This window comes from Botryllus schlosseri, chromosome 9, assembly GCF_051294905.1.
Source record: "Botryllus schlosseri isolate E-star chromosome 9, Bs_hap1, whole genome shotgun sequence".
NCBI lineage: Eukaryota > Metazoa > Chordata > Ascidiacea > Stolidobranchia > Styelidae > Botryllus > Botryllus schlosseri.
This window is the reverse complement of record NC_137244.1, coordinates 17621387-17642895: the sequence shown is the minus strand read 5'-3', so window position 1 is coordinate 17642895 and position 21509 is coordinate 17621387. Positions and strand designations below refer to the sequence as shown.

Sequence of the window (21509 nt, the reverse complement as noted above, 5' to 3'; positions counted from 1 at the left end):
CCCCCTTCCAGCGAAACGGATGTGCCAATAAGGCTCTGGCTGTAGATACTTGGATAGAAAGAAGTCGACAGGTCGTTAAGTGCTTGTTGAGTAGTGGCGGTTAAGTGGATACGACGGAGGTCGCTAACCCTGAACTCACTTGTGGCAAGGTTTACAAAGGTGAAGATTGAAGTAAGCACTCGACGTGGTTCCGATCGTTACTGTATGTCGAGAGGCTTCTGGTAAGATTTCGTTCATTGGTGTTCGACGATACCTATTGTGGTGTTCAAGAGACGCGGTAGTTTATCAATTGTGTGTCGCTGGAAGCAGTAATGGTTTGGGAATGAGGCGCGGCTGTGGTGTTTCCAATATTTTTATGTGCATCGCAGTTTCGCTACTTTTGATGGTGTTGCAGAATCACTCAAATAAATTGCATCAGGGCCTAGTAAGTGGCGCACCAAGAAAGGCACGACACCAAAGAAATTGTGGTTCATTATTAGTATCCACTCGCAAACTGTCCAGTCGGATACAGCGCGCAGTTGAACTGTCATCACCCCCAGAGAAAAGACGTTCCAGAAAGAAAAGAGAGACCGTTAGTGATTAATATTCCAAAGCTACATTTAGTTTTAGCTATAGGCCTACTGCTGTTTGAATATCTTACCTATCACAGCTCGAATATATTTGAGTGACAAGAATAATTCGTTGATATTCATTCAGGGTGTGGAAAGCTGTACGGAAGAAAATTGCGTTGAAGGCACTTGCTCGGGAGATAAAACGAAGTAGGATTATATTATAGCCTGCTACATTAGGCTACTTTTCTAACGGTGTTATGTGGTTCGTTTCAGGTGTATATGCTCAAATGGCTTTTCTGGAGATCAATGTCAGTACAATATCAATGAATGCCAGTCGGCCCCTTGTCAAAATGGCGCGAGGTGTATCGATGGGGTGAACCGGTACTACTGTGACTGTGAAGACGGTTGGACTGGTGATGATTGCAGGTGAGGACAGCATTGTCACAAGCGTCATCAGGCTAGTCGCGATAGATAGACCGATTTCGACCACCAACATTCCGATTCATTCTGAATTACGAGGAATGATTACACATAGACTGTCATAATAGCATGCGGTTATAAAAACAACCTTTACCTTTCCACTCGGTCAGAGACTGCATTGCTGTTACCGTACTTTACTCTGTTGTTAACCCACAACACAGTACTGAAATCTATCTCTTCAGTGCCAGTTGCATTGTAGCAGTGTTGGGATCGAGTCACGAGTCATTGCAGATTTTGACTCGAGTCAAGTCAAGTCAATCGAATTTCAAAGTTGACTCGAGTCAAGTCAAGTCACTCGTTTTTGGAGGTGACTCGAGTCAAGTCGAGTCAAGTCAAGTCAAGTCAAGTCAAGCACAAGTCAAGTCACCATTCAAGTCACATTGAATTTTCGAAGCATGAGTGGTGATTCAAAGTCATTACATTTTGCTAGCTGTGTGTAAGACAGATCAATTGATCATTTATCTTGTATCAAATAACAAATATCTATGCAAAAAGACGTTGTATTTGTATCCCTCACGCACACGTAGAATTGTTAATAAAATAGGCTACGTGAGTAACTGTAAACCTACATGCTACAGTCAGTTATTATCAGCCAAAATATAGGACTTAATACACGAAGCTTCGAGAAGTTGAAACAAATAATACATTACCCATCTACACATCCGTGAGAATATAAACGGTAAATGTGAGCACTGCGCTACGTAAGCATTGCGCCGTCTAAGAAACAGACATTTTGCTATAGATTAATCTTCTACAACTTCGACAACGTAAGTTGTGATCGTTTAGTTTGCGGTCAATTTGTTTGTGATCTAACAATGGAGGATAGTGTAACATCGAATAGGTGAATGAGCGGTTTTTCTCACAAGTGACGCCAGCGTATCTCGAACAATCCGAACATACACAATATACAGTGATTTATTTGACACCGTGTAATTACTGACTTGAAATTGGCTCGTACATTTTGCTCCGAGTCACGAGTCAATGCACATTTTTGAAGCTCCGAGTCAAGTCAAGTCATTTTTCCGAAGTGACTCGAGTCAAGTCAGGTCATACGAAAAAGTTGACTCGAGTCCGACTCGAGTCAAGTCATGACTCGAGTCATCCCAACACTGCATTGTAGGTCTAATATAGCCTATATATAAATAACATATTTATCTTCATTTGCAGTGAAGATATCGATGAATGCAGTAGCACGCCATGCTACGGGAGGGGTGATTGCTCGACACCAAGAATAGCTATGTTCATGTGCCGCTGCAATCCCGGTTTTTATGGGATAAACTGTGAAAATGGTGAGATCTTTTCACTTGAATTCACCTATATCTGACCAATAGCATTCGGTTGTGTGTTTGGACGAGCTGGTTTTCTTAATTCTTTTCTATCTAACTGACGCAACAGCGTGGCTAATAAGTCGGGCAGGTCGTTGCATCGTTTTCAATATAGTATGCATAAAAAAAGGAAGCATAATATAATATAATATCGTTGGGTTATATTTTTCATCTTAACAAGTCACACACAATGTACAATGGGACAAGACACAATGCGATGTCATTAACAGATAGGAGAATGTCGAACGACACGCATCAGTAGCGATCCTTTACTCTAACATCCACCTCGGCCTAGAGTGCACGATGTCACTGTTTCGATGTTGATCTTTTTGAAGCCGCGGCCCTTTCTATCAGTTCTTTCCATTCCTGTGAGTCCTTTCTTTCGTCGGTTCTTCTTCTTGTCGTAAGAACGGCAACGGCGGGAGAAGACTTCATCGACATCCAACTGGGATTATGCTAGGGAAAGACGGACACTTTACCAAAATTTTTAAACTTGGAATACCGGAGAAAATCTGTTTTCCACTTCGTGGTCGGTTGACTAAAAAAAAGGTCACCTTTCTCGCTCGGGGCCCAAATTACAGTTTTCCTTCACATCATGAGGTCAAAAGGTCAACTTTCCGGCTCAGCTCCGGAGATAGCCACCAGTGCTGATTTACTGTATATCAGTCGAATTAGCCTTACATTTATCAAAAAGAGGACAAAATCTCAAAAAAGAGGACATTAAGGCGTCATCGGAGGACATTTTCAGAAACCTGAAAAAGGAGGACAAATCCTCCTAAAGGAGGACGTATGGTATCGTATGGATTATGCCTGCATAATAGGGCTGTTCAAAAATAACCTTTTTTCCCGGATTCCAGCCATTCACTGATTAAATTGTCAGGTTACCCTAAAGAACGCTGCACACCAAATTTGGTTCGATTCTAACAAGTATAGGACTCCGCAGATCCAATTAAAATTTTTAATTTAATATGGAAAATTGAAAAAAAAAATTTTCCAAATTTTTCTGCCAACCCCATGAAATTGTTGAGCTGTCTTCAAAGACGTTGCAAAACAAATTTGAGTCAATTCCGACCAGTAGAAGCGGAGTTATGTGAGTTTTTCGTTGATAAATCGCGGATTATCCACCGATCAAGGATAATCCGAGAATTCTCATCGAAAAACTCACATAACTCCGCTTCTACTGGTCGGAATTGACTCAAATTTGTTTTGCAACGCCTTTGAAGACAGCTCAACAATTTCATGGGGTTGGCAGAAAAATTTGAAATTTTTTTTTTCAATTTTCCATAATAAATTAAAAATTTTAATTGGATCTGCGGAGTCCTATACTTGTTAGAATCGAATCAAATTTGGTGTGCAGCGTTTTTTAGGGTAACCTGACAATTTAATCAGTGAATGGCTGGAATCCGGGAAAAAAAGTTATTTTTGAACAGCCCTACTGCATAATTATCAAGATTCCGCACGAATTAGGCTAGGGCTAGGCTACTTGTTGCTCGGATACTAGGGTTCGGCAAACCGCGGCACGAGTGCCAGTTGTGGCCCGCGAGATGATTTTTCAAGGAACGCCAAATGATTTCACGCAAACGGCATATTGAGACCATGTTTTCGCAAAAAGTGAAATGGAAGTTTTCAAAATGTACAAAGCTCGTAGGCGATCCAAAATTATTACGTAAATTGACATAAAATAGAGTATTTTAGGCAGATTTTACTTATCTTGAAATTTTTTTCTGCACTTCGCGCGATTTCTGGTATCCTGACGTCTTGATTATAATGTGGAAATCCCCAATAAATAAATATATATGTAGATAGAAAATGTTTTTAAAAACTATACATAATGTACGGAAATGAGCCAACCGTATTGGCAGTTATGAAAGAACGTCAACCGAATATCGTATGAAACCGTTTGGATGCTTTAGTGTAGGATTGTTATTCACGATGCAGCCTACGGGAGCGCAATTTATGAACCGGCATTCCAGCGCTGGGCATTTTCACGCTATAGAAGAGAAGGCCTAGACATAAAGTTTCGGACAACATGCGTCATGCGACCATGCGAATCCCATGCGTTGCCAAAATGATTGACGGCAATAAAACCTTGAAACAAAACAACAGCCGCGTGCTGGCCAAAACGTTCGACATTGATATATGTCCACGCTGTCAAGGCGCCGAATAGTCCAGCGCCCGCGGCTTGAGCCGCACGTATCAAATGAGACCTGCTGAGAAAAATAATGAGCCCCTAGTCGAAATGCGAATTTCGAATTGTGTTCGTCTCTCGGAGGGAGATATTCTTTTGGTTTCGTCTGGCGTGCAAGCGATTCCGTTATATCTGGAGCAACAACACTCTTTGCCGCTTTACCGCGACCTTTGCAGACAAATCTAGTGTCAGACCGATCTTAATGTGACACCAAACCGACTCGATTGATACAGGGGTGGGTAAATTTTTCATCATCATCAGACCATATCATCGGAACAACACTGATTGGCCTGTCACTTATTGGATGTGGTACCGAACACAATGGACTTGGAAACGACGAAATCAACCACAGAAGATCGATCATTGCCACGTTGCGTGACTGAAAATATATTATGTAAATATCACGTAGGCTACATGTAAGCGATAGGTTGGGTGTGGTAGCGAACAAAATTTATTCCCTTCGCGACCAATCAAGAATCACTGGCGTGACGGATGCCGTTGCCAGCTACAGAAAAACGGTTGGTGGTATTCCTTGCTTGAAACGTTAAGTATTTATAAATTGAATGTTTGGCACGCAAGCATTTTTTGACATTTTGGCACGATGCACACAAAAGGTTGCCGGCCCCTGGGATAGACGAATGAACATCGAACAATCGACATGCTTAAAACTCCGTCAAAAACTGATTCTAATAGATGTGCGAGCTAGCGTTTCCTTGCTAACGTAAATTTCTCACATTCGACAAAATACTTTGCGTGGGAATAGATGTCGAAGAATGCATGTCGCATCCATGTGAAAACGGGGGAAGCTGTATAGAGTGGAGAAACAGATATTTTTGCAAATGTGAAGACGGTTTCAACGGTACAAATTGCGAGGAAGAAATCGATGAATGTGCGTCCAACCCGTGTAGAAATGGAGGAATCTGTATCGACCAAGCTAACGGGTGAAGTTTTAATTTTCATTGTGCAAATTCGGTTCCCCTTTGTCCAATCCAATCTATTGCATGATTTTTCGGATTGACATGAAATTATGAGTTGTAATCTCCATATATATGTAGAATGTGGATGCCAGATTTAATATTTATATATTTCGGCTAGCTATCTTTTGCGAGACCATATGCTAATTGCGATCATGATTGATCAATGATCATTTTCGTAAAATTATTCGACGATTATTCACTGATGGTTTCATATACGTGCTACATTGATATATGGTCATTGGTCATATTGTATTGTGTGTTTGACGGCAATCGGTACTTACTTCAAATAGCCAGTATATTGAAACAAAAGTTTTTATACAGGTTTCAATGTCAATGTCTTGATGGTTATCTGGGAGCTGAATGTGACGAAAAGGTGGATAAGTGCGCAGGGATTGTATGTGAAAACGGTGGTCAGTGTGTGTAAGAAAAGTACTTTTTTAGCAACTATAACTACACAAATAAACCGGACTGATCTAGCGAATATAGGCCCATATAGTTGGCTTGTCTATCTCGTCTAAAACGTGTACTCTGTATTATGTTTATTAGGGAGGGAATCGGCCGTGCATATTGCAGATGCACCCGAGGTTTTGAGGGGGACTATTGCGAGAGTGAAACTGACGAATGCGCATCTCTACCGTGTCATAACTCGGGAACATGCCTTGATATGGAATCTGATTATGAATGCAATTGTAATGATGGCTTTGACGGCAGAAATTGCGAACTGAACATCAATGAATGTAGAAGGTGATTTCATATCATGCTTTGTGGTTTGAAACGAATGCGAATCGTTGTATTGAATTCGCAGTCAGCCGTGTGAGAATAATGGAAATTGCATGGATGAAGTCAACGGATATTTTTGTGTTTGTGCGAATGGTTTCATAGGGGATCATTGCGAGGTTAGTATAGGCTACTTTATTCTATAATTCGTTATAATTTAACTTTATTTATTCTATAAACCTCAAGTATGGTCTAATCCAGAGAACTGATATGGTACCTCATTTTCAACTGAAGACAGGAGAACTATGGCCCATATACAGTTCTGCCATCATGGCGCATAAAATGGGGAAAATTCAATCGGAGACCTTGCATGATTCCGTGCAAGTTGAAAGATATTGCGAGCTATATGATGTGGTCCTCATGGCTTGAAATACCACCAGAATAGGTGGCATCTGAATGCAATGAAACTATATACCCTGTATATATATTGGAGGACAATTGCTTTTGTGCCCTTTTATGCAAGACTACAGTCGTGCCCATATTCGCGGACGGCCGGGCGCCCTAACGCATACCACTGAATAGCTGGCTCGCGCATCAAAATGGAGTTTACTTTAACCAATAGGCAAAAGGGGTCAGAAACGAAGTACCTCAACTGTTTGAAGTCTCCAAGTTGGCTTTGCCATTTTATACTAGTTACTCAAGTGGCCTCAAGTGCTATTTTTAGTTTCATTAATGTGTTTGCCGCAATGCCTCTGTCGCAAAGATGCATCTTGCAAACTTACTTGAGTTATTTTCAAACCTTTCATTTTCTAGTTTCACCAAATAGCTTTAAAATGTCCTGGTAATCGCTACTTCTACCTCTTCTTGGTTATAGCAACGTTAGCTACTTTGTAGATTTATATCTATAGGTTAGCGTGGATGAATGTACCAGTGACCCTTGCCTGAACGGAGGAGAATGTCGGGACCAAAATGTCGGGTTTCTTTGCGTATGCCCATTGGGATTTACAGGCGAGCTTTGCAGTATTGAGGTAAACAAATGCCTCAGTTTCCCTTGTCAACACGCTGGAACGTGCCACGACGAACCGACAAAGTGAGCGTGTTTCTGACAAATCACGATGATTGCATTACCTCATTTGAGAATGATATGACCAGATTTCGGTGCGAATGTGTCGACGGATATAAAGGCGAACTTTGCGAGATCGACGCTAACGAATGCGCGAGCATACCTTGCAATAATGGAGGCAGATGCGTCGACTTGCCGAACAGTTATATCTGTGAATGTGGAGCGGGGTATAAAGGAGAGCGGTGTGAGGTGGAAGTAGATGAATGTGAGAGCAACCCGTGTAGAAACAGGGGGTCTTGTATCGACGGATATCATTCATTCACGTAAGCTATTGCTTTACTTTACGGTACTCTGATTCGGTCCGAGTGTATTTGGAGGTGGTCAGTATAGCGAAGTAGGCCTACTTCTATTTCTTCGTAGTACTCAGGCAGGTTTTGCCTACTTGTACCACTCCTCAAGTGGTTATGCTTTTAGAGCACTTCCACTTCTACTTGAACAGATTTTAGTCAATTCGACAATTTAAATTTTGAAAAGTGCATATACTTTTAGCATAAGTTCTCCTCACTTAAGAATGAAGTTGTCGTAGAAAAACGCACGAAATATAGCCCATGCGTCAAGGTAACAAAATATATATTTGAAAATTTCACCATATCGGTAGCGTCATTAGTCATGTACTGCTCAATATGTACCTGTACAAGTGTACAATTGTACACACATGTTGAGATTTCGAAAGTAGCCACCTTCGATAAACTGCAAAAGTATTACGACCCCACGACCGAATGTACTTTTTGAAATTTCTTACAGGAGTTCTTGTCGGAGGACCTATCATCTGGAATGAATTACCACAACATATCATCATGTATTGCCTTATAATAGAGGTCAAAAAAGACCTATACTTAATCACTTCTTGTCGCTATATTAACACTGTTGTCCTACCTTGCCCAGACATTGCTTCATTGATCAATGATCATTTGCTACCATCGTTTTCTTTTTTTATTTTCCTGTCCTAGCTAACATTTTTACAGCCAGACTGCATAGAGTCAAGTGTACCTGTTTGATGCGGATATGCGGATGTGAGCAGACTAGAGAGAGAGAGATACATATTTATTGATTCGTCTAACCGAAACGAAAATAACATTGACGCATGAAATTACAACAAGAAACCTTCACGGTGTAGGACAGGGTGTAATCGATATGACTCTGGATAGGGTCAACTAGTCTGATCACACCCTGCATTAACAATTACAGATATTCTTTATAAATTTGGTTGCAGTTGGTTGGGATTATCAAATTCAGCATAGCATAACCTTCACGGACTTATCGATCATTCCTATCTGATACCGAATACTGCGCATGCATATTTCCTGTACCACCATCATTGCAGTCTGTCTTTTTATGTATTTTGGTTGGATGAAAATAAACACGGACCCTTTCATTTTCTACCTCCACTGTGGTTTTGACATGTCTTGTCCACATTCAAGTCGAAATGCAAGCAATTACTACTAAATGAATACCAGTCCATCCTCAAGATTTCCGGACCACGACTGACCTATCGATCTCGCCTTCCGTGACATGCCACCCCACTTCTTGTTGCTTGCTTTTTTCTATACTATCTTCTTGAGTTTTCATTCAGTGTGCATGCTTCCTCTTTACATCGCCTATATAGGCCAAGGTGGGTGTCTGATTCCATAGACTACTCCAAGTCGCTTGGACACCTTCCTATCTTTTCATTGTATCGCATTTTGTGGTGCATTGAACTGATAAAAATTGCTAATAAACCAATGACGATGATGATACTTCTACTTCTACTAGAGTAGCAACGTTAACTACTTTGACCACCCGTCATTACATATGTTACGTCTACAGATGCATTTGCACGGAATTGTATCAGGGAATAATTTGCGAAACACCTGTTAAGTTTTGTCAGCCTTCGCCTTGCCTGAATGGCGGAAAGTGTACCGAATCTCAGGTTAGCTACGAGACTGTTGCGTGGCACCGCATGGTCGTATAGGAAGCGTGTAATCCTTCGTTATTTCGTGCACACAGGCTGCTCCTGGTTTCCAATGCGAATGCCTGAACGGGTACGACGGAGACCGTTGCCAGAATGATGTAGACGACTGTAAAGATGTCTCGTGTCAACATGGAGGGATTTGCATCGACGATATCGATTCGTACTACTGTTTGTGTCGTGATGGATATCAAGGAACGTAAGGAAAGTCAATGATTACTGTGGAGGTTTTCTGCTACGTTCTATCGGCCCATCGATGATCTTCGCGTCGTGATGGTTAATAATATATATGCAGCAGTACCTGATGTGGTCAAAGTACACAGCATTGCTACTCAAGTAGAAGTAAAGATGATACGTAAATTTCTACTCAATTACAACTATAAATAGTGAGTAACATAATATTCCAAAACAACGCCAAGTAGAAGTAGAAAGTGAGAGGTCTCAGTAATAGAATTATTTCAAAACGTAGACTGGGTCGAGAATTCGTATACTTTTAGTGCAGTCAATCGGTGGCGGATATTCGAATTTAAACATCGGCGATAGGAGGATAATACTACAAATATCCAGTTTTCATGAAGCAGACGCTATTCATTTTGGTGCCATGACAATCTCACTCGCAAATGCGATGAGAATATATCTAAAAACCACTTTATACTTTACAAAATTCAAAGCGCTTCTTGGAGGTACAGAACTTCAATATACAATTGTATAATTCATTCATGTTGAAGTAAACCCGAATATTTTCGCCGGACACTCGTCAGAGGCCATCGTCGGCAACTATGGCGAAATGGAAAGAACGCCGTTTTCAACAATCGTATCATCAAATATGACGCAACCGGTATGAAATATCGAATAATCGGTGTGAAGAGATCGCTTAAGTTCAATGTACTATTTTTAGATGGTACTAGGGTTGTATTTAAAACAAACCGTGCTTTAAAACACTTCGTTCACTTTGTTTTAATCAGTGTTTCAAACAAATGCTTTTAAAATTTTTTTCAAACATTGTCTAATTATGCCATAAGTGTGTAAATACTTTCGAAAAGCATGTGGTATGAGCCTACGGACGATTTGCACCCAATACAGTCGACGAATACTTTATGGAGTGGCTAGAACGCTCAAAATCGTCGTCGGTTCGACAGTTGTATTAAGTACATATAAATCTTTGTTACAGAATGGGCGTTCTGATGATGATGACCGCCGACCGCACAAATGCTGCATAACGATGTAGTCTTATAATTAAAGATATTTTCGGTCTGTTTATGACAGTGTTCGGAGGCCCATTTCGTTGAAGGAGCCATATTTACCCTATATTTTCAACGGTCAATGTCAAAGCACTGTGACGTCACAATTAAATTGAGTTTTGTTTTAAATGCAACCCCAGATGGTACACGAATATAAATCCAAAGTATAGAAAAGTACAAGTAGTTTTCCTTCAAGAGCTGTCAACAAAAATGTTAAGTAGAAGTGGAAGTAATAGTCTAAAAGCTTATCCACATGAAAAGTAGTGCAAGTAGTCAAAGTTACTTGAATACTTCGGAAAATCAGAAGTACTTCGTTACTGAGCACCCCTGTGTGTTATATTATACATTTCCTCAAATGTGATAGCTGTGATACGTATAGTAATCATAACCATAATCTTTTCTGAAGGAACTGTAATGATACCTCCGTTGCTGACGCGCAAAATCGGTCACGAACGATGATGTCGATCATTCCCGCTGTTGGAATTCTTGTGCTGTGTTTGGTTGCTATTTTGATGACAGTGGCTTGCTTACGACGACAAAACCTTCGCACCGATGTGAGACAGTACAGCACGGTGCGTGTAAACTATATATTCTAATTCCAATTGGTAAAACGGCGTAGCTGTCCTGCTCAAATTATTGCAGAGTAACGGGATTCAACATCCTGTCATTGCCGACCAAGGAAATGCAGCCAATGGGAAGTTGACTATTCACCCCAAAGTGGAGCTCGGCAACGGTATATAGGTTTTCATTTATGAATTTCTTGCGCCTTAGTGACTTTATTATAGGTTTGTAATGCCTGCTCAAAACTCTAGTTTTCTTATCTGATAATAATCAATCCGTTCACTGATCTTGATCGTTGTAAATGGTGTGATGGCAGGGCAGATTGATGTTGCATTCTATAGTTTATATACGTTGGCAATGCTTTGAAGTTAGTTTGACGACGTGATCTATATTCTATTAGGCTACATATGACTGAAAGCTCTCATTGTCCTCATTCTTTTATGAATCCGACAGAAACTGAAATCAGCCCACTCTAATCCATTACTATTCTTCTGTCTATAATCGCAAGATTAGCAAGAGATAAAGAGAGATAACATCACAAACATATCCTATATCCATTAAGCAATACTGCAATGGTAGCCAACTTATGACCGGAATTTTATACCAAGGAACTTCGGAACTTTCCACACATTTAGAACACAAAAAGTCTGAAGAAAGTAAAAAAGTTTGGAAAGACACAGGTGGAAAGCATGCGAATAAGGCCAGTAAATCGAAGTCATCCAAAGTTCATCGGCCTGGTAAGCCTGCGGAAGAGATTCCGAAACGTGGCAAGGGCAAAAACAAAGTGAGAGTGAAGCACGAGTTACGAGAGAAAAAAAAGAAAGATACAGACGTAAGAAGGAAAAAAGGCAAATCGCACAAGGACAAAATGGCGAGCCACAAAGAAGTTCCGGGATCCGAGTAACATTGATCCCTATTTGATATATAATTTTGTTATTATTATTACACTTTTTGTTCAGACATACACGTAAGAGGCGTGAAAGCAAAAAGCGACCTCAAATCAAAACGTATCCGGATAATTCCCAAAACGGAGTCGGCATCGTAAATCCGGTTTACGAGAAATCGGTTCAATTGAATCCTGGGAAAACAACCCCGGACGATATGCGTATGAACATATTTTTAATTGTCTTTGTGTCTGATGAAACTTATTGTTTAGTGCTATTGCTACAACTACGTTTTCTGAAATTTCTCAGCAGATGTGGAATTAGTATTCGTTTTCATGCCACGTTATCAAAATAGATCTAGGCCTATTTATTTCGAAACCCATAGACAGAACCCTAAGGTATCCAAAATCCAGTCATAAATTAGTCTATTTCTGTTCGTGACTCAACTATCCTCCTAACGTTACCAAACATGGTTCGCTTCTCTGCTCTCGTGGATAAATGGCTCATCCTCTCATGTGAATATTTTATTTTCAGTTACGTTTATGTTATTCTCTCTTAAATCCAGTGTGCACGCCTCTTATTTACATGTTGTGGGGCAAGGTGGGTGTCTGATTAAAAGACTACAAGTCGTTTCGACACCCTCCTATCTTTTCACCATATCGCAATCTTCTATTGTGTTGATTTGATAACAAATTTAATAAAATGATGATGATAATGACAGCTGCAAAGTCCTCTTCGTCCCACACTAGCGCAAACTATAATATCAACAATGCTGGAAAATCAGACGAGAAAGTAAAGCGTGGCGAAATCAATCATAAGAAGAAAGTAAGCTACATCTCCACCTCCGCAATGAAAGGAAATGACATATGTTCTTCCATAACAGCCTGAGATTCCATCTCAACTGTTAAAGAAAAATATCGTCACTAACTGCCAAGAACAAGGGTTATTGCGAAGCAAAGAAAATACTCATCCGCACAGATCAGCTTCATTCAAAGGTTTGTGAGCTGTGCTAAAGTATAAATCGGAGGACAGTGTAAATATTCTAGGCCTATTATACCAGATTTTAGTTACCAGCACCTAACTGATCTGAAAACAATTAATTATAGTATTCACGAATTGCTGTCATACGGCCATGAATATGGTATTATCCGGGCGCAGTAACCCGCCTGGGCCGGAAAGATTAACTGCAAAGACATCCTGGCCGTACATAATCGCTGCATCCCGCATGTAGGCCCTAGGCCTATGTCGAAAATAAAGATAACGCATTCGTCCTAGTGCTGAAACGGCTTAACGTCAAAATGGCGACACCAATACCTTACTCTCCCCAGAAATCCACACAAATCACTTACTGCTTGAAAAATAAACTACTTAACGACCACATTTGCCTTTCTATTCTATAGGTGGAAAATCGCCGAAGGCCAAAAGAGATAAAGATGATCGAAATGTAGATCGCAAAGACAACCACAATATTGACTCGCTGAACTCTCCTATTTACGTACCAGTTAAAACTGCAAATGGCGTGTCTTTGTACTTACAAATTGGCAGACTTGACCGAAATCTCACCAATAAGCCAACAAACCCGCAAACTAGCGACACTTTTATCCAAGGAGTTAAAAAGCCAGCCAACATAGCGTCTACCAGCAACGCAGACTCTCCTAAGCTATATTCATCGGAAATCAGAACGCTCTCCGGTGAATCGCCTACCCAGCTCGATTTGTCATCGCCGTGGCAGCCAGTTTGGAAGTACAACTTCCCACATTTACTCATGGAAGACACGCAACTGGAAAGACCCCTTTATAGCAACGAAGACGGAAGTGGTGTTCTGAAAGGTAAAACTAGGTAAGGCTTGTGTTTGTGCGTTAGTCGCAATTGCGAATTCGATTCATTTACCGAGCGATAAACCCAGCAATCTCTCGAAATATTAGGACGAGAACTACTAACCCTCCAGTAGAGGACACCGGTTCATTCAAAGGTGAGCACACTTTCCGTTTCATAATCACTGCAGTTTCTGAGATGGTCACAGCAGTCACTGATGCTAATTTAATTCTAATTCAAAACTCCACCCTGTCTGTTGTGCAGGCAGCTCGCAGTTGCAGAAAACCTTCCTCAAAGAAGAGATTAGCATGCTTATCAAAACGTAAGTGCCGAGTAGACTTTAGGACTGACGCAGTAATCGTAAGCTCAGATCGCATTTATTTGTAGACGGGAGCATTGGCAATCGTTATGTAACGAAACCCCCGCGTGCCCAGACGACAATTGCAAACCCAACGCTCCCCTAGATCAAGCCTTGAGTTACAGTCGCCATTTCACTCCACCACCCCATCAAGAGCCTTTAATAGAGCACGATGACACGGGCCCAGAACACGTATCAAATTCAAGCCCTAAAAGGTATAGTGAAGCCACGCCAGTAATGAAAAAAGATCTTCTGCTTTATCACGATTCCAGGCGACTTTCGTACATGGATAAACCTGAAGACTTAATGAAATTGAGATCTACTGATCTTTGGGAGAGAGAGCAACGTAAACGGGTGGCCGTGGCTGTGGATGGAGCCTGGGAAGACTCGGTGGACGGTGACCACAGACAATTAGATAACATTAAGCTCACTTCGCATGCTGTTGTAAACGATTTTGGGTTGAGAAACCCGCACGGGATGAGCAGAGAAAATGCGTTTGTCAATCAACAACTGTAAACCATTTTTTGTTCTCAACACCAGCGATCACTAGTCTTGCCTGGCTTTCGGCTTGTAGTAACATATTTGTCTTTGTCTAATATTCACGAAGGTCATAAAAATCCTCAATCAAGATAGTCTGAAAACACTCCATTTCCTTCTCATGGAGGAGTGACCAAAAGCCGCTTATGACATCCCACTGATTTATACGAATATGAAACAGACCTACTCTTCAATTTTCGTGTGCAGTGATCAGGAGCATTTTATGCAATTTTGTCCATAAACTGCATGTCTTTCGTTTATGTAGGCCTCACTGTACAGTTAAATTTTTGACTTTTTCATCGTAAAATTCCGTGACAGTGATATTGTAAACCCTATGAGACTTTGTTCTATGCTTTTATGCGTTTTGTTGCATATGTAGTGAATAAAATGAATGAAAATAAGCATTTGTATTATATCCAACTCATAGAGATAAAACATATGAGGGGTTGCAGTAGCTGCAGCAGGCTTGGTATGCTATGTGTCGGCCACGATTGTCCATTTTCATTAGAAAAGGTACAGGGAATATATGACAATACGATGTTCAAAAAGACTGGTAAGACAGACCTGAGTGATATTTGCCGTGAAGTTGAACTAATGAGTTGGAGGAGATAGCGTAGTGGTAACGATAAGCGCTCACCAATCTGACGAGTCAAGTTCGATTCCCGTTGGTGGTTCATCCGGGCACCTCTTCCCCCCGCCGACGCGACGAAAGAGAGCTCTCACAAGGAATGGAAAGAACTAGTAGGAAGGGCTGAAGGGCTGCGGCTTCAAAAAGATCAACATCGAAAAGAACTGTGACATCGGGCACTCTAGGCCGAGGTGGATGTCAGAGTAAAGTATCGCTACTGATGCGTGTCGTTCGACATCCTCCTATCTGTTCATGACATCGCATTGTGTCTTATCGCATTGCACATTGTGTGTGACTTGTTCAGATGAAAATACAACCCATCGATATTATTATAGTATTATTATAATGACACACTCTTGTTATTGAGTTGGACTATAGATAACTAACCTACGGATAGATATTAGAGATGTACGGATCATGGTTTTTTGGGATCCTGTTCCAATCCTGTTTCGGAATATCACGATCCTGATCCAATCCTGATCCTGTTGGACCGAGAAAAAGACTGGCCATGGCCAATTGGCCTGTGTTGTTCAAGGTTTTTGCTCTTGTAGGACCCCAGATTTAAAAGGACACATATAATAGATATCGTTTACATTAAAATACCATTGGCTTCATAAAGGCTATGATAATACTATAGAATGTAAACGTGGAATGGCAACGACCGATTTTGCTGCTTCGTTTCGCTTCGTTGAAGCTTTACTCAGACTTATTTTACGGCAGCATCTGTAGGATTTCTGGCAATCCAAAAGTCGTCTTCCAGAGCGCAGAATTAACTGAATCTGGTCTTGATCGAAAGCTACTGTCACACTAACACCGAAAATGTAAATGAAAATAAGATCAGGCAGTGAACCACTTAGAATTCGCCCTCCAAGTCTGAATTATCGGCATTGTCCGAACAATCGAATAGCCGCAATGGGTCATTGTTATGGTCATCGTTTTCCGATCATCCGATTGTTCTCAACAATGCAGATTTTAGATGTTGAGGGTGATTTTTCATCTAAGTACGGGGCCTGACCATATTTTGATTCATATTTTTGGAATCAGTGCGATGTTGGCATTCGATTAAGACCAGATTCAGTAAATTCTGCGCTTTGGAAGACAACTTTTGGATTGCCTGAAATCCTACAGTAGCTGCCGTAATAAAAGTCTGAGTAAAGCTTCAGCGAAGCGGAATGAAGCTGCAAAACCGGTCGTTGCCATTCCACGTTTGCATTCTATAATCATAGTGTCCTATATGGTGTCGACACAGGCAAATCTCACGCCTCAATGAAATTGTACAACGTCACAATCTCCATTTGGCTACAGGCAATTTGACCATAGTGTCCTATATGATGTCGACACAAGCAAATGTCGCAGCTCAGTGAAATTGTATCACGTCACAATTTCCTTTGGCTACAGGCAATTTGACGGTCATTTTTGACCAGCTTGCCGAGCATTAAATTTGGTAAAACGGATATCAATCGAAAGCTGACTCTGCACTGATTATGAAAATATAAATTTTATTCCGCTCGTGGCCCTGGAACTCCCACAATCAGCCTCGAATTTTTCATTGTTATGGAGATTGGGATTGTGACGCAACAATGCTGTCTGGCGAAAAGAGAGAGTAACGAGAGAGTAACTCTCTCGTTTCGCCAGACAGCATCGTTGCGTCCCAATGCCAATCTCTCGTTACGCCAGACAGCATTGTTGCGTCTCAATGCCAATCTCCATAACAATGAAAAATTCGAGGCTGATTGTGGGGGTTCCAGGGCCTCGAGCGGAATAAAATTTATATTTTCGTAATCAGTGCAGAGTCAGCTTTCGATTGATACCAGTTTTACCAAATTTAATGCTCGGAGAGCCGGTCAAAAATGACCGTCAAATTGCCTGTAGCCAAATGGAAATTGTGACGTGATACAATTTCACTGAGGCGTGAGAATTGCCTGTGTCGACACCATATAGGACACTATGATTTGACGGTCATTTTTGACCGACTTGCCGAGCATTAAATTTGGTAAAACGGGTAGCAATCGAAAGCTAACTCTGCACCGATTACGAAAATATAAATTTTATTCCGCTCGTGGCCCTGGAACTCCCACAATCAGCCTCGAATTTTTCATTGTTATGGAGATTGACATTGAGACGCAACAATGCTGTCGGGCTCTTTTTCTCTTGAGCTACTCTCTCGTTTCACCAGACAGCATTGTTGCGTCCCAAACCCCCAGACACGATGGTAATAAGGTTAGTCATGTTTGAAATAAGGTCAGTCCCGTGTTTGAAATAAGGATAGTCATGTTTGAAAAAAGGTTAGTCTCATGTTTGAAATAAGGAGAATCATGTTTGAAATGAGGTCAGTCTCATGTTTGAAATGAGGATAGTCATGTTAGAAATAAGGATAGTCTTGTTTGAAATAAGGATAGTCGCTATATTCACTATGAGGCCAGTTGCTGTACCGGGCACGATTTCCCAGGGGTAACACAGTCCGAACACATCCCAGACATGATGTCCGAACACGCCCCAAACACCATGACTGAATGACAACACAGGCCAAACACATCTCAGACACCATGTCCTAATGGCAGCACATGCCGAACACACCTCAGACATGATGTCCGAAAACGCCCTAGACACGATGTCCTAGTGTCAACACAGTCCTAACACACCCCAGACATGATGTCCGAACACGCCCCAGACACGATGTCCGAGTGTCAACACAGTCCTAACACACCCCAGACATGATGTCCGAACACGCCCCAGACACGATGTCCGAGTGTCAACACAGGCCTAACACGCCCAAGACACCATGTCTGAATGGCAACACAGACCGAACATGCCCCAGACACGATATCCTAGTGTCAACTCAGTCCGAACACAACCCGGACACCATGTTTAAATGGCCGAACACGCCCCATACTCGATATCCGATTGGCAGTACAGGCCGAACCCACCCCATACATGATGTTCAAACACGCGCCAGACAAGATGTCCAAACATGCCCCAGACACGATGTCCGAGTGTCAACACAGGCCTAACACGCCCACGACATCATGTCTGAATGACAACACAGACCGAACACGCCCCAGACACGATGTCCGAATGTCAACTCAGTCCGAACACAACCCAGACACCATGTTTGAATGGCTGAACACGCCCCAGACACGATGTCCGATTGGCAGCACAGGCCGCACACACCCCAGACATGATGTCCAAACACGCCCCAGACACTATGTCCGAGTATCAACACAGGCCGAACACGCCCAAGACATGATGTCCGAACTCGCCGCAGACACGATGTCCGAGTGTCAACACAGGCCGACACGCCGCAGACATAATGTCTGAATGGCATCACAGGCCGAGTACACCCCAGACATGATGTCGGAACGCGCCCCAGACACGATGTCCGATTGGCAGCACAGTTCAAACACCCCCAGACACGATGTTAATAAGGTTAGTCATGTTTGAAATAAGGTCTGTTTCGTGTTTGAAATAAGGATAGTCATGTTTGAAATAAGGATAGTCTTGTTTGAAATGAGGATTGTCGCTATATTCGCCATAAGGTCGGTTGCTGTACCAGGCACGATGTCCAAGTGTCAACTCAGTCCGAACACAACCCAGACACCATGTTTGAATGGCAATAGCACAGGCCGAACACACCCCAGACATGATGCTTGAACTCGCCGCAGACACGATGTCCGAGTGTCAACACAGACCGACACGCCGCAGACATAATGTCTGAATGGCAGCACAGGCCAAACTCACCCCAGACATGATGTCCAAACACGCCCCGTTCACAATGTTCGAGTATCAACACAGGCCGATCACGACCAAGACACCATATCCGAATGGCAACACAGACCGAACACGCCCCAGGCACCATGTTTGAATGACAATAGCACAGGCCGAACACGCCCCAGACATGACGTTCGAACTCCCCACAGACACGATGTCAGAGTGTCAACACAGGCCAACACGCCACAGACACCATGTTTGAATGGCAATAGCACAGGCCGAACACGCCCCAGACATGACGTCCGAACTCCCCACAGACACGATGTCCTGGTGTCAACACAGGCCAACACGCCCCAGACATAATGTTTGAATGGCAGCACAGGCCGAACACACCCCAGACATGATGTCGGAACACGCTCCAAACACGATGTCCGATTGGCAACACAGTCCCAACACCCCCCAGACACGATGTTAATAAGGTTAGTCATGTTTGAAATAAGGTCAGTCCCGTGTTTGAAATGAGGATAGTCATGTTTGAAATAAGGTTAGTCTCATGTTTGAAATAAGGAGAGTCATGTTTGAAATGAGGTCAGTCTCATGTTTGAAATGAGGATAGTCATGTTAGAAATAAGGAGAGTCTTGTTTGAAATAAGGGTAGTCACTATATTCACTATAAGGTCAGTTGCTGTACCAGGCATGATTTCCCAGTGGTAACACAGTCCGAACACATCCCAGACATGAAATCCGAACACGCCCCAGACACCATGTCTGAATGATAACACAGGCCAAACCCATCTCAGACACCATGTCCTAATGGCAGCACATGCCGAACACACCTCAGACATGATGTCCGAACACACCCCAGACACGATGTCCAAATGGCAAATATGACTAACCTTATTAACATCGTGTCTGGGGTGTGTTCGGCCTGTGCTGCCACTCAGGCATTACGTCGCAGTGGAATCAAAGTGACTTATGTCGATTTTACAGATTTTGAGAAAATTGACTTTACGTAAAGTTTTCATCTTCTTTCAGTCATATATTGGCCCTGATTACCTTTGAATTAGGGAAACAGACATTACCATGGCCAAGATATGGCCGAAAGAAATTGAAAATGTTTCAAAAACTTGATTTTTTTCAAGTTTTAAAAATGGACCTTCAAAATTTGAAAACTGGACATAAGTCACTTTGATTCCACTGCGACGAATTTATGTCTGGGGCGTGTCGGCCATTCAAACATGGTGTCTGAGGCGTGTTCGGTCTGTGTTGCCATTCGGACATGGTGTCTTATGCGTGTTCGACCTGTGTTGACACTCGGACATCGTGTCTCGGGCGTGTGTTGACGTCATTTATGGGGTGTGTTCGCCCTGTGCTGCCAATCGGACAACGTGTCTGGGGCGTGTTTGGACATCATGTCTGGGGTGTGTTCGGCCTGTGCTGCCAATCGGACATCGAGTATGGGGCGTGTTCGGCCATTCAAACATGGTGTCCGGGCTGTGTTCGGACTGAGTTGACACTCGGATATCGTGTCTGGGGCATGTTCGGTCTGTGTTGCCATTCAGACATGGTGTTTTGGGCGTGTTAGGCTTGTATTGACACTCGGACATCGTGTCTGGGGCGTGTTCGGACAACATGTCTGGGGTGTGTTAGGACTGTGTTGACACTAGGACATCGTGTCTAGGGCGTGTTCGGACATCATGTCTGAGGTGTGTTCGGCATGTGCTGCCATTAGGACATGGTGTCTGAGATCTGTTTGGCCTGTGTTGTCATTCAGTCATGGTGTCTGGGTAGGGTTACCATATTTCAGCAACCCAAATTCGGGACACTCTTTAGCGCCCATTAGTGGATTTCAAATTGAATTATGACGTCACACTAGCAACGCTTTGCTCATAGACCCGAGGTTGTCACGGTCCGGTTCAGGAGTATGTGGCTGTGTGTTGTGTAACCGGAACCGAAAGCACATGTTTTAGCCCCCTCCCGCCCGAATAAACAATGATTTTGAGCCCTCACTATGGGGCAATCGATGCAACTTCTGGGCGACTCCGCCTCCAATTTGAAAATGTTCCGTGGCCCAGATCAGAATTTTACAATATTAAGCTGCCGAAGGCAGCATAGCGAGAAAAACTAATGGCTACGCCAGTAAGGGCGTAGTACAGAGTTTCCGCAATGGATCCACCACAGTTCTTGTTCAGATTTAAGACATGATATAATATATACATTTAAGATATATATATTGGTAGGAATTTAGTGAACAAGACATTCTGGTGTTTTAGCCAAAAGATCTTCATCCGTAAGCTGTCATAGGCGGGCTTGACCCTGCCGACAAGAAATCAAAGCATGGGTGTTTGGGTAGATATTATGTAACATAAAATCTGAGAGTATATAGGATAAAGAGTTCAGGAAATAAGATTAACAAAATAATTTATAGTATAAGCAGAGGATAATAATATAGTAGCATGAATATGACT

The 21509-nt window shown here is 42.2% G+C and overlaps 1 pseudogene across 1 annotated transcript; it reads left to right on the top strand.

The window, feature by feature from the left end:
• Nucleotides 1-62: 62 nt before the first annotated feature.
• LOC145446707 (uncharacterized) lies at nt 63-15106 on the top strand (annotated as a pseudogene). Its single transcript, XR_013917330.1, has 20 exons — nt 63-571; nt 697-758; nt 825-977; nt 2199-2320; nt 5308-5485; nt 5843-5941; nt 6068-6265; nt 6327-6417; nt 7147-7328; nt 7391-7624; nt 9168-9270; nt 9348-9508; nt 10957-11128; nt 11193-11283; nt 11720-12011; nt 12071-12216; nt 12717-12820; nt 12879-12990; nt 13396-13834; nt 13921-15106. The product of XR_013917330.1 is annotated as an uncharacterized LOC145446707 (transcript).
• Nucleotides 15107-21509: the final 6403 nt, after the last annotated feature.